General features: G+C 44.8%; 5 non-coding genes across 5 annotated transcripts; all 5 read right to left on the reverse strand.

The window, feature by feature from the left end:
• Positions 1 to 493: 493 nt before the first annotated feature.
• trnav-aac (transfer RNA valine (anticodon AAC)) lies at positions 494 to 566 on the reverse strand. Its single transcript has one exon. It is a non-coding gene; the product is annotated as a tRNA-Val (tRNA).
• An 872-nt stretch (positions 567 to 1438) lies between these two features.
• Positions 1439 to 1511, reverse strand: trnav-cac (transfer RNA valine (anticodon CAC)). Its single transcript has one exon. It is a non-coding gene; the product is annotated as a tRNA-Val (tRNA).
• A 17527-nt stretch (positions 1512 to 19038) lies between these two features.
• trnav-aac (transfer RNA valine (anticodon AAC)) lies at positions 19039 to 19111 on the reverse strand. Its single transcript has one exon. It is a non-coding gene; the product is annotated as a tRNA-Val (tRNA).
• An 872-nt stretch (positions 19112 to 19983) lies between these two features.
• On the reverse strand, positions 19984 to 20056 carry trnav-cac (transfer RNA valine (anticodon CAC)). The gene has a single exon. It is a non-coding gene; the product is annotated as a tRNA-Val (tRNA).
• A 1529-nt stretch (positions 20057 to 21585) lies between these two features.
• trnav-aac (transfer RNA valine (anticodon AAC)) lies at positions 21586 to 21658 on the reverse strand. The gene has a single exon. It is a non-coding gene; the product is annotated as a tRNA-Val (tRNA).
• Positions 21659 to 26712: the final 5054 nt, after the last annotated feature.

Below are 26712 nucleotides of genomic sequence, written 5' to 3' on the forward strand. Positions count from 1 at the left end.
AACTAGCGCTTTTACAGTGATTTTTTTTTTTTTTTAATAGCGATGCTTTGTTTGGTATTAAACAAGTCACAAACTACTCAGAACAGCGTTTATCCCCGCAAAAGAGATATTTGGGTTTATTTTACAAAGCTTATAAATTATATAGGTTAAAAGTATTCTGAATGTTTTGATATCACACGCCATACCAACTGTTGTCTTCTACACCTTACGGTAGCAACAAATCTAACTACTGCTTTACTTTAACAATAATAATGACGGCGACCACGATGACAACAAGAACAACAACAACAAGAACAACAACAACAACATCATCATCATCATCATCATCAGATTTTAATTAAAAGTGGCTACACCAGCGTTTACAATTTCAACCTGTCGACGGACGGACGCTCTGAGTGCATCGATTGCGGGCACTCCAATGAAGAAAAGACACCCACCGCCTCCGGGGAACCACGAGGGCAAGCATGACGAAAAGGGCCAGCCCACAGTAGGCTGTTTCCGCCCGGTTTCGAACCGGGGACCTTTCGCGCGTTAGGCGAACGTGATAACCGCTACACTACGGAAACTGACACCGCTGCCTCTTGCTTCAAATGGTTACCGTTAAAGCCTGCTGGTAAAACGGGCTCAGGTGTTTCAGGTCGGCTAGGCTGTGAGATGGCGTCTGAAGTGCGGCGAAAGGATGCCATTTTCACTGACCTGTTTGGCATTGCTAAAGGGCACATCAGGACACTTCGGAAACTCTTTTAAAGGCAGGACGCCCTGCGCTCTGACAGTGCCTGCACTTAACCCAACAAGGTGATGCTGAATGGCTTGTTCAAACGTCTGGTGGTCTTCCTTCACCACCAGACTATCAGAGCTATTGTGCCTTCTACACCTTACGGTAGCAACAAATCTAACTACTGCTTTACTTTAACATTAATAATGACGGCGACTACGACGACAACAAGAATAACAACAACAACATCTTCATCATCAGATTTTAATTAAAAGTGGCTACACCAGCGTTTACAATTTCAACCTGTCGACGGACGGACGCTCTGAGTGCACCGATTTCGGGACACTTCGGAAACTCTTTCAAAGGCAGGACGACCTGCGCTCTGACAGTGCCTGCGTTTAGCCCTACAAGGTGATGCTGAATGGCTTGTTCAAACGGCTGGTGGTCTTCCGTCACCACCAGACTATCAGAGCTATACTGCGCCTTCAACTACATAAGAGTAACAGCAATGTCGCCGATCCTGCTACGGTCGTATTGTAACAGCAACAACATGTATCGATTTTAAAAGTGTCAGTTCCAGTGCCTCGCAAAGCTACCCTTCTGCGATCGTTTGTTCTCAAGGTCAGGATTTCTTGCCACTCCGAGGAAGAGAAAACGACGGCCGGCTTTGGGGCAGAGAGATGGCGACGGGTAACACGGCACTGGCACGCGTGCACCGCGGGTTGTTTCCGCCCGGTTTCGAACCAGGGACCTTTCGCGTGTGAGGCGAACGTGATAGCCACTACACTACAGAAACCGACCCGTCCTGGTGTTTCAAATGGCTCCCATCGAAGCCGGCTGGTAAAACGCGCACAGGGGTTTCCCGTGGGCCAGCCTGTGAGATAAAGGTTTCTATTTTCACTGACCTATTTTGCATTGCTAAAGGGCACATCAGGACACTTTGGAAACTCTTTCAAAGGAAGAACGCCCTGAGCTATGACGAGACTTACACTTACCCTAACAAGGTGATGCTCAATGGCTTGTTCAAACAGCTGCTGCTCGTCTTGTGCCACCATCAGACAATCACAAAGCTATTGTGCCTTCTACACCTTACGGTAGCAACAAATCTAACTACTGCTTTACTTTAACAATAATAATGACGGCGACCACGACGACAACAAGAAAAACAAAAGAACAACAACAACAACAAGAACAAGAACAAGAACATCATCATCATCATCATCATATTTTAATTAAAAGTGGCTACACCAGCGTTTACAATTTCAACCTGTCGACGGACGGACGCTCTGAGTGCACCGATTTCGGGACACTTAGGATACTCTATCAAAGGCAGGTCGCCCTGCGCTCTGACAGTGCCTGCACTCAGCCCAACAAGGTGATGCTGAATGGCTTGTTCAAACGGTTGGAGGTCTTCCGTCACCACCAGACTATCAGAGCTATACTGCGCCTTCGACTACATAAGAGTAACAGCAATGTCGCTGATCCTGCTATGGTCGTATTGTAACAGCTACAACATGTATCGATTTTAAAAGTGTGAGTTCCAGCGCCTCGCAAAGCTACCCTTCTGCGATCGTTTGTTCTCAAGGTCAGGATTTCTTGCCACTCCGAGGAAGAGAAAACGACGGCCGGCCTTGGGGCAGAGAGATGGCGACGGGTAACACGGCACTGGCACGCGTGCACCGCGGGTTGTTTCTGCCCGGTTTCGAACCGGGGACCTTTCGCGTGTGAGGCGAACGTGATAGCCACTACACTACGGAAAACGACCCGTCCTGGCGTTTCGAATGGCTCCCATCGAAGCAGGCTGATAAAACGCGCACAGGCGTTTCCCGTGGGCCAGCCTGTGAGATAAAGGTTTCTATTTTCACTGACCTATTTTGCATTGCTAAAGGGCACATCAGGACACTTTGGAAACTCTTTCAAAGGCAGGACGCCCTGCGCTCTGACAGTGCCTGCACTTAGCCCAACAAGGTGATGCTGAATGGCTTGTTCAAACGTCTGGTGGTCTTCCTTCACCACCAGACTATCAGAGCTATTGTGCCTTCTACACCTTACGGTAGCAACAAATCTAACTACTGCTTTACTTTAACAATAATAATGACGGCGACTACGACGACAACAAGAACAACAAGAACAACAACAACAACATCATCATCATCATCATCATCAGATTTTAATTAAAAGTGGCTACACCAGCGTTTACAATTTCAACCTGTCGACGGACGGACGCTCTGAGAGCACCGATTTCGGGCACTCCAATGAAGAAAAGCCACCCACCGCCTGCGGGGAACCACAAGGGCAAGCAGGACGAAAAGGGCCGGCCCAAAGCAGGCTGTTTCCGCCCGGTTTCGAAAAGGGGACCTTTCGCGCGTTAGGCGAATTTGATAACCGCTACACTACGGAAACTGACAACGCCGCCTCTTGCTTCAAACGGTTACCGTTGGAGCCTGCTGGTAAAACGGGCTCAGGCGTTTCAGGTCGGCTAGACTGTGAGATGGCGTCTGAAGTGCCGCGAAAGGATGCCATTTTCACAGACCTGTTTGGCATTGCTAAAGGGCACATCAGGACACTTCGGAAACTCTTTCAAAGGCAGGACGCCCTGCGCTCTGACAGTGCCTGCACTTAACCCAACAAGGTGATGCTGAATGGCTTGTTCAAACGGCTGGTGGTCTTCCGTCACCACCAGACTATGAGAGCTATACTGCGCCTTCAACTACATAAGAGTAGATAGTAGGGTTTTTTGGGCGCGGCCTATTTTGTTATGACGTATGCCCTAAGCTTATTAATATTCCTACGTCATAATTGGGGGGCGTGATTTTAGGTAGAGTTATTTCCTTAATTATTCCTACGTCATATCCGTCAGAAAGTGTGCACCCATAAAACCCTGAACAACAAGGCCACCCATAAATACCCCCACCCCTCTGAAGGCAACGCCCCGAAACTCTCCTCTCTATTTAAGAACTCGCGCTTCTATTAGGCAATACCTCTTTAATTCTCAGCTTCTGAAACATCCCGCTTCTTCATCATGTCCAGCGACATCAACATGAAACCCCGCAAGAAACAATCCCGGGCAAGGGTTCCTGTACTCACCAATTTGAAGATTGAACGCTCCTGGGTGTTGTTCTGGGGGGCTCGACGGGGTTACCGCTTTAAAAGGGATCCCAGCTATGTTGGAGTGGAGCTTCTTGCTTTGGGAGAGAAGGAGGGTACGTTGGAACCTTTTGAGACGGTAATTGAATACTCTTATGAGGACTGGTTGAAGGTGATGGCCTGGAGAGATCTGGGGCTTGTGGATAAGACTCTAGAAGGCTTGCAAGAGGGTCCAAGAGAATGCGAAATGGAGTCTCCGACTCAGGGTTTTGAAAGGTGTGAATGGGAAAGCTTGCAGAACTACGACAGACGACGTGTGGGGTTATGGAGGGGGGTCTGACGGCTCAGGGGCTACTCTCTTCTAAGAGGGCGGTGTGTCGTGACGTAGTGAAGAGATAGGATAAAAGGTGCAACAATTCATTCATGGTTTAAAATTAAAGAGAATGTCTTACCCGAAAGCTGCGGACGTCGACAGGCTCTACAGGCCTCTTCAAACCCGGGATCACCCCTGGTTCTATTCCCCAGATTTTGTATACACTCTGGAACCCTTTGACTGTGGTTACTCTCCAAGACCTCAGACCCCGGTCCCTCAGGACGAAACAACATGCGGTGCGATGGATGTCCAAATGAGTCTCGGGGATCCCCAGCCTCTGGAGCTCATGGAGGGCCTCGATTTTGCCGAACTGTCTACCGTCTGTGCGTCTCAGGAGGGGGTCAGTCCAATGGATGGAGAAACACCCCACAAACCACCAGGCGACCCAATGAGCATCGGACTGTCCCGGGGGCGTGATGAAGACGCAGGATTTTTGCCCGGGGTATGTGACCAAGTAAGCAGAGTGGTTAAAAGCACCCTGGTGTATATTCTGAGTGCTCTCATCGACCGAGCTCTGAAAGAAGTCTGTCGGGGGTGTGAAGTGAATCACCCCAGTCAGTTGAGACACAGTTGTTTGTTTGAACCAGACCGTTACTATTTCCTGTTCTATTTCAACGTGTTTTACAGAAGACTGAACAAACCGTGGCTGAAACCGGCACTAATCAAGGCGCTCTCTTACTCCCACATACATGTCACTGTGGGACAAGTCCAGAAAATCATAGATGAGATTTTGCTGGAGCTGAAAAAGGAGCCGTTTATAATAGAGAAACTTGGGCAGCTGCTCAATGACCTGGATGAGCCGAGTAGAAAAACCGCTGGCAAGCTAAAAGCTTATTTCTTCCGTAAAGAAGTTAAAGCTGGGGGCAGCGACGAAGAATTCGACATCTACGCCACTGATTCAGACTCTGACCTGAACTAAGGGACTTTGAACATGGGGAATGTTCTGGACTGCTTCTGCAACTGGTTCTGTCATCAACACTCTGCAGCTAACCTGAGAGCGCTATTACACCATGTGCTTGACAGAAAAGTAGCCAACGCGAGCCTTTTCTCTACAGATTTAACCATCGATGAGGATCAACTTTCAAACCTGGAAAAGTTAATGGCTGCTGTAACAAAGACCGGGGGGTACGAACACTGGGATGAAGCGCTCAAGGGGGCCAAGAATGATATTAGGCCATTTCATCAACATCTGTATGACCTTTTACTGAGCATGTTTAATACACCTCTATTTACTTTTAAAATAGGTCATATTGTTGTTTTATTTACATATGTAACTGAGGTGTGTGCCTACAAGATAAAGAAACAGGTATATTTGTTGATATAGATCAAGTAACCAATCATCTGATTTCTTTTTGTCTGGACCGTAGAAAAAATTGTTGTGTATGTTATACTTTTCTCAAATGTCTAAAAAGGGGTATCTGCTCTCCTGAAGTTGAATAAAAAACCTTGTATAAAAACTTTGCGCATAGTGTGGGTCTGTGTGGTTATTTGACAGAATGACTCGGCAAGCTCCCCAAATGCAGGAACTATACTACAACCCAGCCAAGATTGGGGGTTTGGCAGGTAAGAAGGGTTTTCAAAGAGGACTCGCTGAGGCCGGAGTGAAGGTTAATGATGTGGTTGTTTCAGAATGGTTACGGGAACAAGACGCCTATACCTTACATAAACCTCTCAGGATTAACTTTAAAAGAAACCGCGTATATGCAACTGACATAGATTCACAATGGCAAATGGATCTAGTCGATATGTCAAATTTATCAAAACATAACAATGGTCACAAATTGATGTTGATGTGTATCGATGTGTTATCAAAATATGCCTGGGCTCGCATTCTACATAATAAAACAGGTCGGGCGGTGACAAGGGCCTTTGAGGATATATTGTCCCAGGGTCGATGTCCTAAAAAACTGCAGACTGATAAAGGAAAAGAGTTTCTCAACAGAGAATTTCAGAATCTACTGAAGAGACACAAAATACATCATTTCACCACCGGTAATGAGCTTAGGGCATCGGTATTGGAGAGGTTTAACCGCACCATAAAGACCAAAATGTGGAGATATTTTACAGCGGTCAACACGTTCAAGTATTTTGATAAAGTTCAGGATTTTATCGATGCTTACAACCAAGGGTATCACACCAGTATTAAAATGAAGCCTTTAGATGTTGATCAAAGTAATTCTTTTAAGGTCTATAAAAAATTATACGGACCATTTATTAAGAAGGGAAAAACTACTTATTAGTTCAACATCGGTGATGTGGTTCGCGTTTCAAAGCTAAGGAGTACTTTTGCCAAAGGTTATGAAGAAACATTTTCTGACGAATATTTTACAATTACCGAACAGTTGGCTAGAGACCCCCCCGTGTACCGGTTAAAAGACTATGACAGGGAGGATATAGAAGGAACGTTTTACGAAGCCAAGTTACAAAAAATTATTGTGGGTAAAGACAGTGTATACAGAGTTGAAAAGATATTAGCTGAAAAAACCCAGAACCGGAAAAAATATGTGTTGATGAAATGGCTTGGATGGCCTGAAAAGTTCAATAGTTGGGTCCCGGAACAACAGGTTTGCGATATTCAATCCTTATAACAACATGCCCGCGGGTGTGTTGGGGGCATTACTTTCGATTCTCAAGATGGAATCAGGAGGCTTCTACGTGACTCTACCCAGTAATGCCTCTCTCGATATATATCCTAAAAATGAAATATCCAGTTACACGGTACAATTTGGAAAATCTATAGATCTAAGGGGGTCGTGGGAAGTGGGGTTGGCGGAAATACAGTATCCTTACACTTGGGCTGTTTTACAAGATACGGATGCCACCTTTGCCATTTTTGATGATGTTAAAAAGAGTCAATGGACATTCACGATACAAGGAGGTTATTATGACAATGTGGATAAAATATTAGATGAGATGCATAAACAGTTCTCAGAAGGCACCCCCAACATCAAGCTATATTACAACCCTATTAAAAACAGAGTGTACAAGGTGTCAAAACCAGGTATTAGCATTCAAACCAGCGGCCAACTGGGGCGTATATTTGGGTTCTATTCTGACACAGAGAGCAGGTTCTCAGAAGTGGTGGGGCGGCTTTTACACTCTTTATGTGTATACGGATATCATAACCCACCAGAGGGTCGGGGATAGTTATGTCCCCCTTTTGAGAAATGTACTTATTAAAGGTAAAAGCAATGACATGGTCACAATTACTTATGACAAACCACACTACGTACCAGTCTCAAAGACCCACTTTGACAACATCACGATCGAAGTATAATCGGATCAGAATATCAACGTACCCTTCCGCTTCGGTAAAGTTAATGTCAAACTACATTTTCGACCCCTGAAACAGTGTGTACATTATTAAAATGGCTACCTCGAGGGGTTATGTAGATCCTAGCGCCTATGTGGATTATTACAAGATGCAAGATGGAACGGCTTGCCCGGTATTGTAGGAGCCCCCACAATGTATGGCGCCGGTCGAGGAGGACTCTTTCGTGGTCTCTTTAGAATGGCCATACCCCTGCTTAAGAGAGGCTTTGCTATAGCCAGACCCCACTTGAAATCAGCGGCTAAAAATATTGTTAGTGACGTGTTCACCAATGTTATGAACCGGGCAGCTAGCCATGAGCATCAGGAGGGTTCGGGTCTCATGGTAATGGCGAGGAGGGGGGGTAAAAGAAGAAACAGCATGTGTCCACCAGGGGGCGACAAAGATCCGTGGCTAACAAAAAACGAAGAATCTCTCATTCTCCAACATATCGTGGAAACACTCGGAGAAGGAAGCAGCACAAGAAAAAACCTGCATAAAGAAAGTATCAAAGAAAGAAAAATAGAGCCTCAGGATACATCTTTTAAACATGTCTTTTGTCCACAGTCTATCGGAAGAATGCGTCAAATCAGAACTGGATCTGTTTACAGTTCCATACACTCAAACGAGTATAGATAAGAGCATATATGTAGAGATTCCCCCTCTTTCTGCAATTTCAGACACGGCCCCTCTGGAGTTTTTTATAGCTGGCAATGGCGAGGATTATATTGATTTGAATAACACATTTATTTTAATGAACTGTAAAGTGACTGATGAGGATGGCGATGCAATCGAGAAGACGACCAACGCTGGGGTCATCAATTACCCGGTGGCCACCATGTTTTCACAGGTGGATGTGACCCTGGGAGATCGGCTCATTAGTCAAAGCAGCAATACTTACCCCTATAGAGCCATGATGGAGTGTATACTTAATTATAGTGAGGAGACCCTAAGCAAACAGTTCAGCCCCGGCCTTTTCTTCAAAGACATTCCGGAAGCTATGGACGACAAGGATCCAGAGGGACTCAATAAGGGTTTGCAAAAAAGAACGGCCTTTTCAACAGAAGGGAGGACCTTTGAGCTAATGGGGCATATCCATGCAGACATATTTTTCCAAGAAAAACTCATGCTCAACGGGGTAGACATTAAAATTAAAATGATCCGTAGTAAAAGTGCTTTTTGTCTGATGACCCCTGATACTGAAAAATATAAACTGACCATATTATCGGCCTCGCTGTTTGTGAAAAAAGTGTCCGTCTCCCCGGCGGTTAAACTAGGACACGCGCAGGCGTTAATGACGGCAAACGCCAAGTACCCGATTGAAAGAGTCTATATGAAAGTCCACAGTATCCCCGCAGGGACACGGGTGATGAACCAGGAAAATCTGTTTCTAGGACAGCTCCCAAAACAGGTTATTATAGGTCTCGAAGATAATGATGCATTTACCGGGGTTTACAACAAGAACCCCTTTAACTTTAAACATTATAACGCGGAATTTATAGCGTTGTACGTCGATGGTGTGCAGGTTCCATCCAGACCTTTTCAACCTGACTTTGAAATCGGCAATGCGGTTCGTGAATATGACAGTCTAGTACTGGCTACGGGTCGCCATCTCAAGGATCAAACTCTGCTGATCGATCGCCGGGAATACTGCAGCGGTTACACCCTGTACGGTTTCAACCTGACCCCTGACGAAGAGTGTGGACAACATTTTTCACTGATGAAGACGGGCAATATGCGTTTGGAGATGCGTTTCAAGCAGCCTCTACCACGCACTGTAAATATGGTCGTGTATGCAGTGTTTGACAACATTATTGAGGTGAATCAGAGGAGAAACGTTATGTATGATTATTATTAAAATGAACACCAGAGAGCTCAACCACATCATGAATGCCCTGGCCGGCTCACGGAAACTGTTTCAAGGAGTCTACGCCTGCGATCAGCTGCCTAAATTTAAGATCAAGAATTTACCTGCAATGTACATAATCAACACACACCCTAAAAATATGCCCGGAGAACATTGGCTGGCTATTTATCTAAGGGAGGACCACCGTGGTGAATTTTTTGATTCCTATGCAAACCCCCCGGATTTCAGACCTTTCCCTCGGAAGATCAATAACTTTCTGCTCAACAACTGTCAAGAAACCATTTACAGCGGTCGTCAAGTACAAAGTCTTCAGACCTTCACTTGTGGTCAACACTGTGTGTTTTTCTTATATCATAGATCTAAAGGAAGGTCATACCCCGATATTATGGCCTTGTACAGTGAGGATTTAGGCCAAAATGATAAAAAAGTGGCAGAGTTTGTCAGGACACTGTGGACCCCCCCTTATAACACAATGACTTACGACCCTAGCCAGCCGTGTATACAGATGGGGTGTTCTTGTGAGGATTTTAAAAGATGTCATGCGTGTTAAGGTGAAAAAATAATGAAAACAGCCTTTGAATCATTAGTTTTGTTTTTATTCAACACAATTCTTATACAAAGCAGGGGTTATGGTATAAATAAATGTACAACATTTGAAAAATAAAAAATAAAAATAAAAAAATGTTTGTCGAGACATTATTTACAGGGGAGACAAATAAAAACATGAGATTAATAAGCTTCCCAACGATGGATAGATCCTGAGGATGGTCGCTCAGCACGGTCAGAGTAATGAGATATCGGAGTCAGATCAGGCTCCACCTCTTTACACAGACGGATTTTTTGTCGCGTTTCCTGGTTAGGAACTGTTGATTGGGGCATGTTCAGACAGGCCATCGCCTGTAGGAAAGCATTCCAGCCTACAGGTCGGCGACTATCGGGTACCTTATTAGTGCTAGTGACACTCTTCAACAAATCAAACATGTGTGAACCTTTGATCAGTTGTCCTTTAAAAACAAATTCACCCTGTTCATTCCAAGCCGTTACCCGCGGTTTCTGAACCATTTTGTGCAGGATATATTCTGCATGTCTTTTGCTTCTGGCCGGCATGTTTCTCAAAACATCCGTTACAACATCTCCCTCTGAACTCTCAACAGGTTCGGTCACCGCAACATCTTTATCAACCGTACCCCCCGCATCAGCCCCAGAACCATTTTCTTGAGAGGCCATGGTTAAAGTTAAAATGTTTTGATCTTTTTCACCCTGTCTAACCAGACGGAGGTAGCGCTGTAACGTGTTGGTATACAACTGGGCTTTGGAATACTGATTTAAATCGGCCCTGGCCTGTATAGCTTTCATTTCAGAGTCCAGGTTGTTTTCGGCCATTTGTCTAATGGGCTCTGGCCCGACAACATTTTTTCTCAGTTTCTCAAGCTGCTCCTGAGGGATCAAAAACATTTTCTGAGCATATTCCATTATTAACCCACTCTGGAAGCTAGAAGACTGGTTAGGAAAGGCACGGCTATGCTCAACAGCGGTCCTATAAAACCCCCGGTTTGATTAATCTTCTTTCTTTTTCTTTTAATAGAATACTTCTTATTAGCGATGATCTTGATAACCGCTTTTTGTTTTTTGAGTTTAGAATGTTGAGAAGGGGTTAGGGGTATATTACCGCGTAAGATGTTAAAAGCTATTTCACACAGGGTCTCGATCAAATCCGAGGGGGCCCCTGCCAGCACAGCTTTCCTATGGCGCGGGCTCCTCTCAAATAACATTTGCAAAAGTGGCAGATTTCTTTTAATCCGAACAGACATTCTTATTTATTTCCTTTTCTTTAGCACATACACTGCCGGCCAATCGGGCGGGCACAAACCTGTTCTGAGGCGAAAGTCTTCTGGGGTTTGTGCTTTTAAGTCCGCAATCAAGTACCCGTAGGGTTTTTTGGTGGCATCCTCAAATGCCTCCAAAGAGAACTTGGTCTGGTTAGGGTACATTTGACGAGCCAAGACGGTGACCTGTAGTTTATCTCTGGGGTTTTTAAAAATAATTATATCATTGGCATATAAATTAATAGTGCGGCTTTTTTTACCTTGAAAAAATAGATTTTGAACTAAATAAATAATACTTAAATTCCTATGATGAGTGTACTTTGTGAAAGCTTTTTCCACTTCACTGTTGTCACCGGCCTGCTCCATCAGGTCATCAAGGATCACTAGGTTAGTTTGACCGGGCGGGAACAAGTCATCACCACACAACGAGGCGGGGAGACCTTGCACAAATTTCAGATTATTTTTTTTCGAAGCCAAATCATCGTAGAGAGGTTGCCAGCAAGAGTAACACCACACTATGTTGTCAAGAGCTTGGGACACGGTTGCGTCCACATCTTCTATGATGTTCTTTATAAGATAGCTCTGCCCCGAATTGGAGGGACCGGCTATAATACAGGAGAAAGGGTGTTGAAGTCTGTTTTCAAAACCACCGCTAATATCCATAAGGCAGAGTGGTATAATCAGTCTTCAACACTCTTTTATTGTACACCACTCTGAACCGTTTGTTTAGTGATCTATTTTCCAACGTGTACCCCTTTTTATTGCGATAGATCTGATTTCCGGCTGTAATAATCTCACGAGGAGGCGCGTCTTTCTCGTTACATAACTTTCTACCAGGGTCGTCAGAGACTTGATGTTAATGAGCTTGTTGTTACAATGGTTCAGAGTGAAACCCTTAACTTTCATACAGGTCTTACCCGCAGCCGTTCTGTATGCGTAAGTCTTAGGACCCCCTGAAACAAACTCCACTATGTGGTCCTGAGGATCTAGTTCGCTCGTTAACTCCCCAAGGTAGTCCCCGAGGGGAGGGACCCAATCCCCTGGCCTGGTGACAAAGATTACAGAGTCAGTATCATGATAGAGCGTGCGTTCCTGCAACTGATCCATTAAGTTGTACAGTTCAAGCCGGGCGTAAGCCGTGGTAAAAACCGCTATGAAAACATTAACGTTCCCCTGTTTGGTGGGGAAATCTTTAGGGGCCCTCCACTGGACCTGTGCCACGTGGTCATTTAAGAATTGAAAGTGTGATACTGCATGTTGTTTGGAAAACATAAATTCTATGAACAGTTCAGGGGTTTTAATCAAGGTTGTGTTTAGACGGTAATTTCTTTCCCCAAACTTACCCCACAGACTGTTTAAAATCAGTTTGGACATTTGTCTCTTGGCGGGGTTTACAGTTATGTTCCCCGGCTCTAGACGGATCCCTTCCTTTTCAAAATATTGCTGAACGTATCGCTCTTTGGCCGCGGAGTCAACACACCATGAGGGATAGCCCGATGCCTCCTGTTTCCCTTTCAGATGGGTCATAATGTAATCAGCAAAAAGAGTATCAGTTTTTTCAGAAAAATGCCAAACCTCATACACCTTACCGACTCTGTAACCTTTCTCCACCGCCTTGTCAAGCTCAATGCTACACCAGACACCCGTCAGCGCTCTCTCTTCATCACTGTGCAGACAAGAGGTAGTTTGATTTTCAGTTTCCACACACGTTCTACAAAGTGGGAACATCAATTTTCCCGAACACCTGTAAGGCAACACGGGTAAGAACAGCTCGCGAGGAGGGTACATGGTGACTTTGATCAAACGAAAGTAATGTCCGATTTCGAGAAAGTCACGATAAACAATGGTTGGACGCCCCACCGGGTACATTTTGGTCTTGTTGACATAAGGGTACAGACTGGTGAAATCATAGTAATCTACTCTCTCACCCTCCTTTACCTCATAATGTAAACAGAGGGCATTGGTACAACCCCCAAATAACGCATCCCGGGGCTCTAGACATTCAGGAAAGTCCAAGGTTTCCATAAACCGTTATACCCCCGCATCCTGTTGCTTCAGGGTCGTCCACTCGTGTTCCCAAATCACCAGCATGTTCAAACCATAGGTGTTTTTTAAAGTTTCAATTCGTTTCTGGAAATCATAGTACATATCACCGCAGAGTTTTAGTGTTACGGGGTTAAAGGTGTTTGGGTCGAAGCACTGAGGACAGCCATGGTAAATACAACCGGCAAACTCATAAGCGGTACGCCGCCCGGACACGTCGCTAAAACCGTCTAAGTAGTAAGGCCCCATTTTTACTTCCCCTTGATTTAAAGCATGTCTGATGAAGATGTTATCCCGGGCACTCAGGTATTCCACCCACTGTATGGAGACAGTCGAAAAGTTCTTTTGTCTAGCACGATAGTTGTCAGAAGTGGTGACCGCTATAGTGTTTTTCTGCAAGAAATTGGACCGATACATTTTCATGCAGAGAGACGCTATGGTCACACTTTGCAAAGGGTTGAGACCCGATGTGTTGATAACCTCGGCGCAGAAACGCACACAGGCTTCTTTAAGGATCACCACATCATTTTTACAATAAGCGGCCATCTCTTCTCGGAAATCAAAAACACCTCCCTTAACCGTATTGTACCATTTAAAGAATTCCTCCCTCTCATGAGACATCATAGTATCAACCCCATAATAAGAGGCGGGCGGGTAGGACCCTTGATAATTTTGAGTGTCCTTAGTATTAAAAAAATGGCAGAACCAACCTTTCTTCTGAGCCTCAAAACCCAGAGCCTTAGGCAAAGCGCTCAATTTCATGGGGAGGAAATTTAACAAGTCTATGTAACGTTAGTTGAAAGCTTCGTCGGTGAAACACATGATCTTGCTACCCTGAGCTATTATTTTTGGGGTCACCCCATTTTCCACCAGATACTTCATCAAAATGTAAGAATCATAACCCTTAGCATTGTGGGCAATAAATGTGTAATTGAGGTATTTTGGACCTCGATACCGCGTAAAGAAATCCCTGACACAACTCTCACCGCTAGCTGACCACTCACGATCCAACATGTCAATACAGTGTATATAATTAGCAACGTGGACCCCGTTTTCTTGCCGGCATTCAAAATCAAAAAAGACATACCAGTTGTGCGGCGGCTCCTTTTTAACCGGCTGAATAAAGCACTGGTGTTCGGACCCCGGGGTTAAATCAGCATTACAGATCCTGCATCTCGGCTCCAGACATTTGTGTGGTTTAACCTCATGAAAACGGTACTGGAGGCAACACTGCGGGCAACATTTAGTTTGATCACAATAACTCCATTTTTTAACCCCTCTCAGCAGCGGCCCTCTGTACCTTATGTTCGGAAAAACAGAACGCTGAGAGACAAATCCTTAAGCAATCTTTACATCGGATGGTAGGGGCCAAACCCTTACGACATTGCGGATTGAAACAGACATTACAGTAACCGTCACATCGGTGCTTAAGCTTATCATTGAAGGCCTTATAACACCAATGACAAACATACGAACAACCCAAAAAAGCCGTCAAACTCTTTATTCCAAAGTAATGACTATCACTTAGGAAGAGAAACAGTGTCTGTGTATGGGTTTCAGGATGTGTCTGAAATTTCACAAATACTTCCTTTACCTCACAACGGTACCACACAACAATTTTTAAAGACAACAACTCCTCAAACTTGGTGATGTCTGAAAAGGCAACCATCTGTTGAGAGTTTAAGCCGGCCCTCTGATGAAGCATTAAAGCCTCTTGCAGAGCTTGGGGTTCAGGCATGTCGGGGGTGAGTAGTTTTATTAAACTGTAAGCAAAACAGAGCTTATTGTCCCCACTGGATCTCACCACTAATTGCCTGAGCTTGGTCCTAATTATGTCGTTCTTCAAGCATTTCGACAGTCTTCTAAGCGCCCCACCCTCAGGGTTACGAACCACATTCATTACCAGAGACAGACTTTCATCAGCTAAGATGGCTGCGTTACTTTGCAATAACGCTTCGATTTTAGCCAGACATCTAAATTATCTCCACTCAGCATTACAGATAGGTTGCTAAACAAATCATCCCCTCTGAGTTCTAACTGTACAACATCTCGAGGTCTGACCCTTTCAGCAACCTGTTCAAGCATTTTCTGCAAGGCCTCGTGTATGTTGACAAATATTTCTGCATAATTGTCACAATTTAAAAGTTCTGCAAAATTAAAACGCTGAATCATTTCAAAATTGTTATAGGCCGGTCTATCTATAATCACGGGATCACTGGTACTTTTGGACACATCATCATTTTGAACAAAGCCTTCACCCCCTACATTCTCACAGAGCATGTCCTCCACAGCCTTATCAGTCTCAGAACCCTCCACATTCCGAACACCCCCACTGCTGACATCTACAAAACCCCCTTTTTGAGGAGGCTCATTTAAAGCCTGTAAAAGTCCTTCAAAGATATCCAACCGGTTAATGTCAAGACCCTCCTCTATAGTGATGGCTGCTTCTGCCGCCATCCTGTGTTCTAATTGTCTCAAATCATTTATAATAGGGGCAGAATTTGGTCGGGGTAGCTCCTCCAAAGCCTCCACCATTTCAAACAAATCGGGGTGAACTAGGGGGTGAACCTCTATAAGCGCTACCGGTGGGAGGTGGTTATTTAGATCATTGACCATCTGTAACAGGTCGGGGTTCACCGGTAAGTCTGTTAATTCACATTCTATCGGTGGTAATTGGGGGTTATTTAAATCATTTATCATTTGTAATAGTTCCAGGTTCATTGGGACATCAGAGGAGTTCACAACAGGGCCGGGGATGTTCTCTCGGGAAGGTCTTTTTGGGGCCCTAGCTTGTTCATAATCCTTTAGTTTGTGAGTTCTTTTACCAAGTCAGGACATTTTTTAATTTATTTTTTATTTTTCCAACAACCCACAATAGTAAGGCGTTTTGTGTCTATTAAAACATTAAATACGGTACAATTCGTTAGTAAGGGTATTAACAAGGATGTTTTGGCTCTCTATCACCAGGTTTTGCCCCACTAACACAAGTCTTTGATTTTGTAACAAAGTATGTAGCAACTCATGCCGACCTTCAGGATGTAGCTCCGGGGGCTGGTGGCCTGGCTCAGCTTCAAAGGATGGTCGCTCCGGTAAATCTCGGTCGAAGGAGGCAGGGAGCGAGCGTATACTCATGGACGGAGACCAAGAAGGCCTTTGCGGTGACACCCTGGCCAAGCGCGGGGTACTGTTCCGCGTTTCTGTAGCCAAGAAACGGGTCTGGGGGGACGATGTTGAAACCAGGCCGTCGTTGGGTGGTGTGTCAGCCCTGACTGACGGCGACCCCTGAGGTTGTTGGATGCCTGTATTTGTTCCGCCCGACAATGCGGCGGGCTGAATCTGGGGTGTTGAATTACTCCCAGAAGGCTGTGGCCTGAGTAGATGTTGGGGGGTCTCCAAGACCACCGTGGGGGATCCTCTCGGTGATCTCACCGGGGAAGATGTTTGATCCCACTTAGACGGGGTAATTGTCCTCAATAGCTCATTCACAGAATGACTATCCCAAGAGTCTTGGGAAGAATAAAAATATACATTACATTTACATCTTTAAACGGTGACAGAAATCAAACTTAAAACAACATGTCCAGGACATTCAAAACCTTTAGCTTTTTTAGACCTTTGAAAATAGCCTTAGACATTCACTACAACGCCTTATTATTTACAGACAATATATTTATTAGGACTTGATAATAAATGTAAAACAGAGAAGCCGCTGTAAATAAACTGTTTCTTAAATGTTTCTTTAAAAACTGTAATATTGTTAATAAAACACACACACACACAACAACATTTCATTTTTAATCGAACCTTCCAAGTGTAAACGCTTCCTGATCCCGGGACTTCCTGTTTCACAAACGTTTTCACGATCTGTTTAAATATTAAATACAATGAACACCTTCAAGCCTTTTCCTACAACCACTTTAAAACAGAAGTATAATAGCGGGATATAAGCCAAACAACTTACTAAACCCTTTCGGACGGCTTTACTTCCTAACCAGACGGTACAGCAATCGGTCATTTCTAAACACGTTCCCCAGAAACAAGCCTAGACCTGTCCGGACTTCTAAAGATCTTTCCCAGAACCCCCCGCCCTACAGGAAACGGTCACCCATCGCTTAAATATTAGCCCTCAACGGGCAAAAAAGCCCTTTTAAAAACATTAAAGTTTGAAAGATCTTACTTACCTCCACAGAATAATCGTTTCTTATGTTTTTCGGCTGGTTTAGCTTTTTGCACCGCTGTGAAGGTAAGAGACATGTTTAACCTTTAACCACACCGCTTTATAAAAAGCTTTAACCTCTTACAGGCTGCAGATATATACTCACAGCTATCAGATACCGGGGCTGACGGCCTTTCAGATTCTTGAAAGGTTACGGTTCTCGAAGGTAAAACGAAACAAGCCCTCGATGTGGAAGGCCTTTCGTTGTCTCGAACCACGTTTCTTAATACTGTTAGACAGGATAATTTTTTTAAATTAACAAAACTGGACTCAAACATCTTACAGAAACGTTATACAAACAAACAGGGGTTTAGTTCTTACCCGGTCGGCAGACAGCCTGTCTAGGGACAACCACTTCTCTTGGTCGATCCTCGGAGACATTAATCACAGGCCTTTCGATAGTTTCTGTGTAATTAAAGAGACCGGCATTAATATATATTAAAACGTTTTCATAACTCTAATGAGCCGCTTCAAAACCACACACACCCATGCATAAGAACCCATGAGCGCAAACACAAAAATCTTACCGTCGTTGTTCCAGATGATCTCCTCAGCGTTGGGAATTAACTCCTGTTGACTGGCTGAAAAATAATTTTACAGAACTTAAAACAGATGTTATAGCCTTATTTACAATACATGCACACAACACGCTCTGAGTCAATGAAAATAATCTGAAGACTTGCCTAAAAACTCGTTTAAATCGAATCGCTGATGTTGTTTCCGGACATTGTTGATCTTTAGTCTTAAATCGAAAGGTCAGTGTGAGTCTGTCGAGCTGAAGACCAGACCTTCATACTTATACTGATGGCCACATGCCGGATCTGCTTGTAAGGCATTGTTCTGGTCTGGCCTTTGTGCCACCCTGTTACCAATTAACATATCAAAACCAACCAATAAAATGACACTGCATCAAATTTCAAATAGAAACCAAGATGGAGACGATCTCTCTCCTCTCTACTCTAAACTTTTATTAGAACCTTTTGGTCTCTCAAAAAAACATTTTTAAGCATCAAGACCTATAGTCAACAACCACTAAGAATATTTCAGGCCTTTATAAGCGCTAAAAAACAACCTGAGCCTAGAAAATAACTATAAAGATCAAAAATAACTAGCGCTTTTACAGTGATTTTTTTATTTATTTTTTATAGCGATGCTTTGTTTGGTATTAAACAAGTCACAAACTACTCAGAACAGCGTTTATCCCCGCAAAAGAGATATTTGGGTTTATTTTACAAAGCTTATAAATTATATAGGTTAAAAGTATTCTGAATGTTTTGATATCACACGCCATACCTACTGTTGTCTTCTACACCTTACGGTAGCAACAAATCTAACTACTGCTTTACTTTAACAATAATAATGACGGCGACCACGATGACAACAAGAACAACAACAACAACAACAACAACAACAACATCATCATCATCATCATCATCAGATTTTAATTAAAAGTGGCTACACCAGCGTTTACAATTTCAACCTGTCGACGGACGGACGCTCTGAGTGCATCGATTACGGGCACTCCAATGAAGAAAAGACACCCACCGCCTCCGGGGAACCACGAGGGCAAGCATGACGAAAAGGGCCAGCCCACAGTAGGCTGTTTCCGCCCGGTTTCGAACCGGGGACCTTTCGCGCGTTAGGCGAACGTGATAACCGCTACACTACGGAAACTGACACCGCTGCCTCTTGCTTCAAATGGTTACCGTTAAAGCCTGCTGGTAAAACGGGCTCAGGTGTTTCAGGTCGGCTAGGCTGTGAGATGTCGTCTGAAGTGCGGCGAAAGGATGCCATTTTCACTGACCTGTTTGGCATTGCTAAAGGGCACATCAGGACACTTCGGAAACTCTTTTAAAGGCAGGACGCCCTGCGCTCTGACAGTGCCTGCACTTAGCCCAACAAGGTGATGCTGAATGGCTTGTTCAAACGTCTGGTGGTCTTCCTTCACCACCAGACTATCAGAGCTATTTTGCCTTCTACACCTTACGGTAGCAACAAATCTAACTACTGCTTTACTTTAACATTAATAATGACGGCGACTACGACGACAACAAGAATAACAACAACAACATCATCATCATCAGATTTTAATTAAAAGTGGCTACACCAGCGTTTACAATTTCAACCTGTCGACGGACGGACGCTCTGAGTGCACCGATTTCGGGACACTTCGGAAACTCTTTCAAAGGCAGGACGACCTGCGCTCTGACAGTGCCTGCGTTTAGCCCAACAAGGTGATGCTGAATGGCTTGTTCAAACGGCTGGTGGTCTTCCGTCACCACCAGACTATCAGAGCTATACTGCGCCTTCAACTAGATAAGAGTAACAGCAATGTCGCCGATCCTGCTACGGTCGTATTGTAACAGCAACAACATGTATCGATTTTAAAAGTGTCAGTTCCAGTGCCTCACAAAGCTACCCTTCTGCGATCGTTTGTTCTCAAGGTCAGGATTTCTTGCCACTCCGAGGAAGAGAAAACGACGGCCGGCCTTGGAGCAGAGAGATGGCGACGGGTAACACGGCACTGGCACGCGTGCACCGCGGGTTGTTTCCGCCCGGTTTCGAACCAGGGACCTTTCGCGTGTGAGGCGCACGTGATAGCCACTACACTACGGAAACCGACCCGTCCTGGTGTTTCAAATGGCTCCCATCGAAGCCGGCTGGTAAAACGCGCACAGGGGTTTCCCGTGGGCCAGCCTGTGAGATAAAGGTTTCTATTTTCACTGACCTATTTTGCATTGCTCAAGGGCACATCAGGACACTTTGGAAACTCTTTCAAAGGAAGAACGCCCTGAGCTATGACAAGACTTACACTTACCCCAACATGGTGATGCTCAATGGCTTGTTCAAACAGCTGCTGCTCGTCTTGTGCCACCATCAGACAATCACAGAGCTATTGTGCCTTCTACACCTTACGGTAGCTACAAATCTAACAACTGCTTTACTTTAACAATAATAATGACGGCGACCACGACGACAACAAGAAAAACAAGAACAACAACAACAACAAGAACAAGAACAAGAACAACAACATCATCATCATCATCATCATATTTTAATTAAAAGTGGCTACACCAGCGTTTACAATTTCAACCTGTCGACGGACGGACGCTCTGAGTGCACCGATTTCGGGACACTTAGGAAACTCTATCAAAGGCAGGTCGCCCTGCGCTCTGACAGTGCCTGCACTTAGCCCAACAAGGTGATGCTGAATGGCTTGTTCAAACGGCTGGAGGTCTTCCGTCACCACCAGACTATCAGAGCTATACTGCGCCTTCGACTACATAAGAGTAACAGCAATGTCGCTGATCCTGCTACGGTCGTATTGTAACAGCTACAACATGTATCGATTTTAAAAGTGTGAGTTCCAGCGCCTCGCAAAGCTACCCTTCTGCGATCGTTTGTTTTTAAGGTCAGGATTTCTTGCCACTCCGAGGAAGAGAAAACGACGGCCGGCCTTGGGGCAGAGAGAAGGCGACGGGTAACATGGCACTGGCACGCGTGCACCGGGGGTTGTTTCCGCCCGGTTTCGAACCGGGGACCTTTCGCGTGTGAGGCAAACGTGATAGCCACTACACTACGGAAAACAACCCGTCCTGGTGTTTCGAATGGCTTCCATCGAAGCAGGCTGATAAAACGCGCACAGGCGTTTCCCGTGGGCCAGCCTGTGAGATAAAGGTTTCTATTTTCACTGACCTATATTGCATTGCTAAAGGGCACATCAGGACACTTTGGAAACTCTTTCAAAGGCAGGACGCCCTGCGCTCTGACAGTGCCTGCACTTAGCCCAACAAGGTGATGCTGAATGGCTTGTTCAAACGTCTGGTGGTCTTCCTTCACCACCAGACTATCAGAGCTATTGTGCCTTCTACACCTTACGGTAGCAACAAATCTAACTACTGCTTTACTTTAACAATAATAATGACGGCGACTACGACGACAACAAGAACAACAACAACAACAACATCATCATCATCATCATCAGATTTTAATTAAAAGTGGCTACACCAGCGTTTACAATTTCAACCTGTCGACGGACGGACGCTCTGAGAGCACCGATTTCGGGCACTCCAATGAAGAAAAGCCACCCACCGCCTGCGGGGAACCACGAGGGCAAGCAGGACGAAAAGGGCCGGCCCAAAGCAGGCTGTTTCCGCCCGGTTTCGAACCGGGGACCTTTCGCGCGTTAGGCGAATGTGATAACCGCTACACTACGGAAACTGACAACGCCACCTCTTGCTTCAAACGGTTACCGTAGGAGCCTGCTGGTAAAACGGGCTCAGGCGTTTCAGGTCGGCTAGACTGTGAGATGGCGTCTGAAGTGCCGCGAAATGATGCCATTTTCACAGACCTGTTTGGCATTGCTAAAGGGCACATCAGGACACTTCGGAAACTCTTTCAAAGGCAGGACGCCCTGCGCTCTGACAGTGCCTGCACTTAACCCAACAAGGTGATGCTGAATGGCTTGTTCAAACGGCTGGTGGTCTTCCGTCACCACCAGACTATGAGAGCTATACTGCGCCTTCAACTACATAAGAGTAGATAGTAGGGTTTTTTGGGCGCGGCCTATTTTGTTATGACGTATGCCCTAAGCTTATTAATATTCCTACGTCATAATTGGGGGGCGTGATTTTAGGTAGAGTTATTTCCTTAATTATTCCTACCTCATATCCGTCAGAAAGTGTACACCCATAAAACCCTGAACAACAAGGCCACCCATAAATACCCCCACCCCTCTGAAGGCAACGCCCCGAAACTCTCCTCTCTATTTAAGAACCCGCGCTTCTTTTAGGCAATACCTCTTTAATTCTCAGCTTCTGAAACATCCCGCTTCTTCAACATGTCCAGCGACATCAACATGAAACCCCGCAAGAAACAATCCCGGGCAAGGGTTCCTGTACTCACCAATTTGAAGATTGAACGCTCCTGGGTGTTGTTCTGGGGGGCTCGACGGGGTTACCGCTTTAAAAGGGATCCCAGCTATGTTGGAGTGGAGCTTCTTGCTTTGGGAGAGAAGGAGGGTACGTTGGAACCTTTTGAGACGGTAATTGAATACTCTTATGAGGACTGGTTGAAGGTGATGGCCTGGAGAGATCTGGGGCTTGTGGATAAGACTCTAGAAGGCTTGCAAGAGGGTCCAAGAGAATGCGAAATGGAGTCTCCGACTCAGGGTTTTGAAAGGTGTGAATGGGAAAGCTTGCAGAACTACGACAGACGACGTGTGGGGTTTTGGAGGGGGGTCTGACGGCTCAGGGGCTACTCTCTTCTAAGAGGGCGGTGTGTCGTGACGTAGTGAAGAGATAGGATAAAAGGTGCAACAATTCATTCATGGTTTAAAATTAAAGAGAATGTCTTACCCGAAAGCTGCGGACGTCGACAGGCTCTACAGGCCTCTTCAAACCCGGGATCACCCCTGGTTCTATTCCCCAGATTTTGTATACACTCTGGAACCCTTTGACTGTGGTTACTCTCCAAGACCTCAGACCCCGGTCCCTCAGGACGAAACAACATGCGGTGCGATGGATGTCCAAATGAGTCTCGGGGATCCCCAGCCTCTGGAGCTCATGGAGGGCCTCGATTTTGCCGAACTGTCTACCGTCTGTGCGTCTCAGGAGGGGGTCAGTCCAATGGATGGAGAAACACCCCACAAACCACCAGGCGACCCAATGAGCATCGGACTGTCCCGGGGGCGTGATGAAGACGCAGGATTTATGCCCGGGGTATGTGACCAAGTAAGCAGAGTGGTTAAAAGCACCCTGGTGTATATTCTGAGTGCTCTCATCGACCGAGCTCTGAAAGAAGTCTGTCGGGGGTGTGAAGTGAATCACCCCAGTCAGTTGAGACACAGTTGTTTGTTTGAACCAGACCGTTACTATTTCCTGTTCTATTTCAATGTGTTTTACAGAAGACTGAACAAACCGTGGCTGAAACCGGCACTAATCAAGGCGCTCTCTTACTCCCACATACATGTCACTGTGGGACAAGTCCAGAAAATCATAGATGAGATTTTGCTGGAGCTGAAAAAGGAGCCGTTTATAATAGAGAAACTTGGGCAGCTGCTCAATGACCTGGATGAGCCGAGTAGAAAAACCGCTGGCAAGCTAAAAGCTTATTTCTTCCGTAAAGAAGTTAAAGCTGGGGGCAGCGACGAAGAATTCGACATCTACGCCACTGATTCAGACTCTGACCTGAACTAAGGGACTTTGAACATGGGGAATGTTCTGGACTGCTTCTGCAACTGGTTCTGTCATCAACACTCTGCAGCTAACCTGAGAGCGCTATTACACCATGTGCTTGACAGAAAAGTAGCCAACGCGAGCCTTTTCTCTACAGATTTAACCATCGATGAGGATCAACTTTCAAACCTGGAAAAGTGAATGGCTGCTGTAACAAAGACCGGGGGGTACGAACACTGGGATGAAGGGCTCAAGGGGGCCAAGAATGATATTAGGCCATTTCATCAACATCTGTATGACCTTTTACTGAGCATGTTTAATACACCTCTGTTTACTTTTAAAATAGGTCATATTGTTGTTTTATTTACATATGTAACTGAGGTGTGTGCCTACAAGATAAAGAAACAGGTATATTTGTTGATATAGATCAAGTAACCAATCATCTGATTTCTTTTTGTCTGGACCGTAGAAAAAATTGTTGTGTATGTTATACTTTTCTCAAATGTCTAAAAAGGGGTATCTGCTCTCCTGAAGTTGAATAAAAAACCTTGTATAAAAACTTTGCGCATAGTGTGGGTCTGTGTGGTTATTTGACAGAATGACTCGGCAAGCTCCCCAAATGCAGGAACTATACTACAACCCAGCCAAGATTGGGGGTTTGGCGGGTAAGAAGGGTTTTCAAAGAGGACTCGCTGAGGCCGGAGTGAAGGTTAATGATGTGGTTGTTTCAGAATGGTTACGGGAACAAGACGCCTATACCTTACATAAACCTCTCAGGATTAACTTTAAAAGAAACCGCGTATATGCAACTGACATAGATTCACAATGGCAAATGGATCTAGTCGATATGTCAAATTTATCAAAACATAACAATGGTCACAAATTGATGTTGATGTGTATCGATGTGTTATCAAAATATGCCTGGGCTCGCATTCTACATAATAAAACAGGTCGGGCGGTGACAAGGGCCTTTGAGGATATATTGTCCCAGGGTCGATGTCCTAAAAAACTGCAGACTGATAAAGGAAAAGAGTTTCTCAACAGAGAATTTCAGAATCTACTGAAGAGACACAAAATACATCATTTCACCACTGGTAATGAGCTTAGGGCATCGGTAGTGGAGAGGTTTAACCGCACCATAAAGACCAAAATGTGGAGATATTTTACAGCGGTCAACACGTTCAAGTATTTTGATAAAGTTCAGGATTTTATCGATGCTTACAACCAAGGGTATCACACCAGTATTAAAATGAAGCCTATAGATGTTGATCAAAGTAATTCTTTTAAGGTCTATAAAAAATTATACGGACCATTTATTAAGAAGGGAAAAACTACTTATTAGTTCAACATCGGTGATGTGGTTCGCGTTTCAAAGCTAAGGAGTACTTTTGCCAAAGGTTATGAACAAACATTTTCTGACGAATATTTTACAGTTACCGAACAGTTGGCTAGAGACCCCCCCGTGTACCGGTTAAAAGACTATGACAGGGAGGATATAGAAGGAACGTTTTACGAAGCCGAGTTACAAAAAATTATTGTGGGTAAAGACAGTGTATACAGAGTTGAAAAGATATTAGCTGAAAAAACCCAGAACCGGAAAAAATATGTGTTGATGAAATGGCTTGGATGGCCTGAAAAGTTCAATAGTTGGGTCCCGGAACAACAGGTTTGCGATATTCAATCCTTATAACAACATGCCCGCGGGTGTGTTGGGGGCATTACTTTCGATTCTCAAGATGGAATCAGGAGGCTTCTACGTGACTCTACCCAGTAATGCCTCTCTCGATATATATCCTAAAAATGAAATATCCAGTTACACGGTACAATTTGGAAAATCTATAGATCTAAGGGTGTCGTGGGAAGTGGGGTTGGCGGAAATACAGTATCCTTACACTTGGGCTGTTTTACAAGATAAGGATGCCACCTTCGCCATTTTTGATGATGTTAAAAAGAGTCAATGGACATTCACGATACAAGGAGGTTATTATGACAATGTGGATAAAATATTAGATGAGATGCATAAACAGTTCTCAGAAGGCACCCCCAACATCAAGCTATATTACAACCCTATTAAAAACAGAGTGTACAAGGTGTCAAAACCAGGTATTAGCATTCAAACCAGCGGCCAACTGGGGCGTATATTTGGGTTCTATTCTGACACAGAGAGCAGGTTCTCAGAAGTGGTGGGGCGGCTTTTACACTCTTTATGTGTATACGGATATCATAACCCACCAGAGGGTCGGGGATAGTTATGTCCCCCTTTTGAGAAATGTACTTATTAAAGGTAAAAGCAATGACATGGTCACAATTACTTATGACAAACCACACTACGTACCAGTCTCAAAGACCCACTTTGACAACATCACGATCGAAGTAAAATTGGATCAGAATATCAACGTACCCTTCCGCATCGGTAAAGTTAATGTCAAACTACATTTTCGACCCCTGAAACAGTGTGTACATTATTAAAATGGCTACCTCGAGGGGTTATGTAGATCCTAGCGCCTATGTGGATTATTACAAGATGCAAGATGGAACGGCTTGCCCGGTATTGTAGGAGCCCCCACAATGTATGGCGCCAGTCTAGGAGGACTCTTTCGTGGTCTCTTTAGAATGGCCATACCCCTGCTTAAGAGAGGCTTTGCTATAGCCAGACCCCACTTGAAATCAGCGGCTAAAAATATTGTTAGTGACGTGTTCACCAATGTTATGAACCGGGCAGCTAGCCATGAGCATCAGGAGGGTTCGGGTCTCATGGTAATGGCGAGGAGGGGGGGTAAAAGAAGAAACAGCATGTGTCCACCAGGGGGCGACAAAGATCCGTGGCTAACAAAAAACGAAGAATCTCTCATTCTCCAACATATCGTGGAAACACTCGGAGAAGGAAGCAGCACAAGAAAAAACCTGCAAAAAGAAAGTCTCAAAGAAAGAAAAATAGAGCCTCAGGATACATCTTTTAAACATGTCTTTTGTCCACAGTCTATCGGAAGAATGCGTCAAATCAGAACTGGATCTGTTTACAGTTCCATACACTCAAACGAGTATAGATAAGAGCATATATGTAGAGATTCCCCCTCTTTCTGCAATTTCAGACACGGC

This window comes from Amia ocellicauda, assembly GCF_036373705.1.
Source record: "Amia ocellicauda isolate fAmiCal2 chromosome 11 unlocalized genomic scaffold, fAmiCal2.hap1 SUPER_11_unloc_2, whole genome shotgun sequence".
In the NCBI taxonomy this organism is placed as follows: domain Eukaryota; kingdom Metazoa; phylum Chordata; class Actinopteri; order Amiiformes; family Amiidae; genus Amia; species Amia ocellicauda.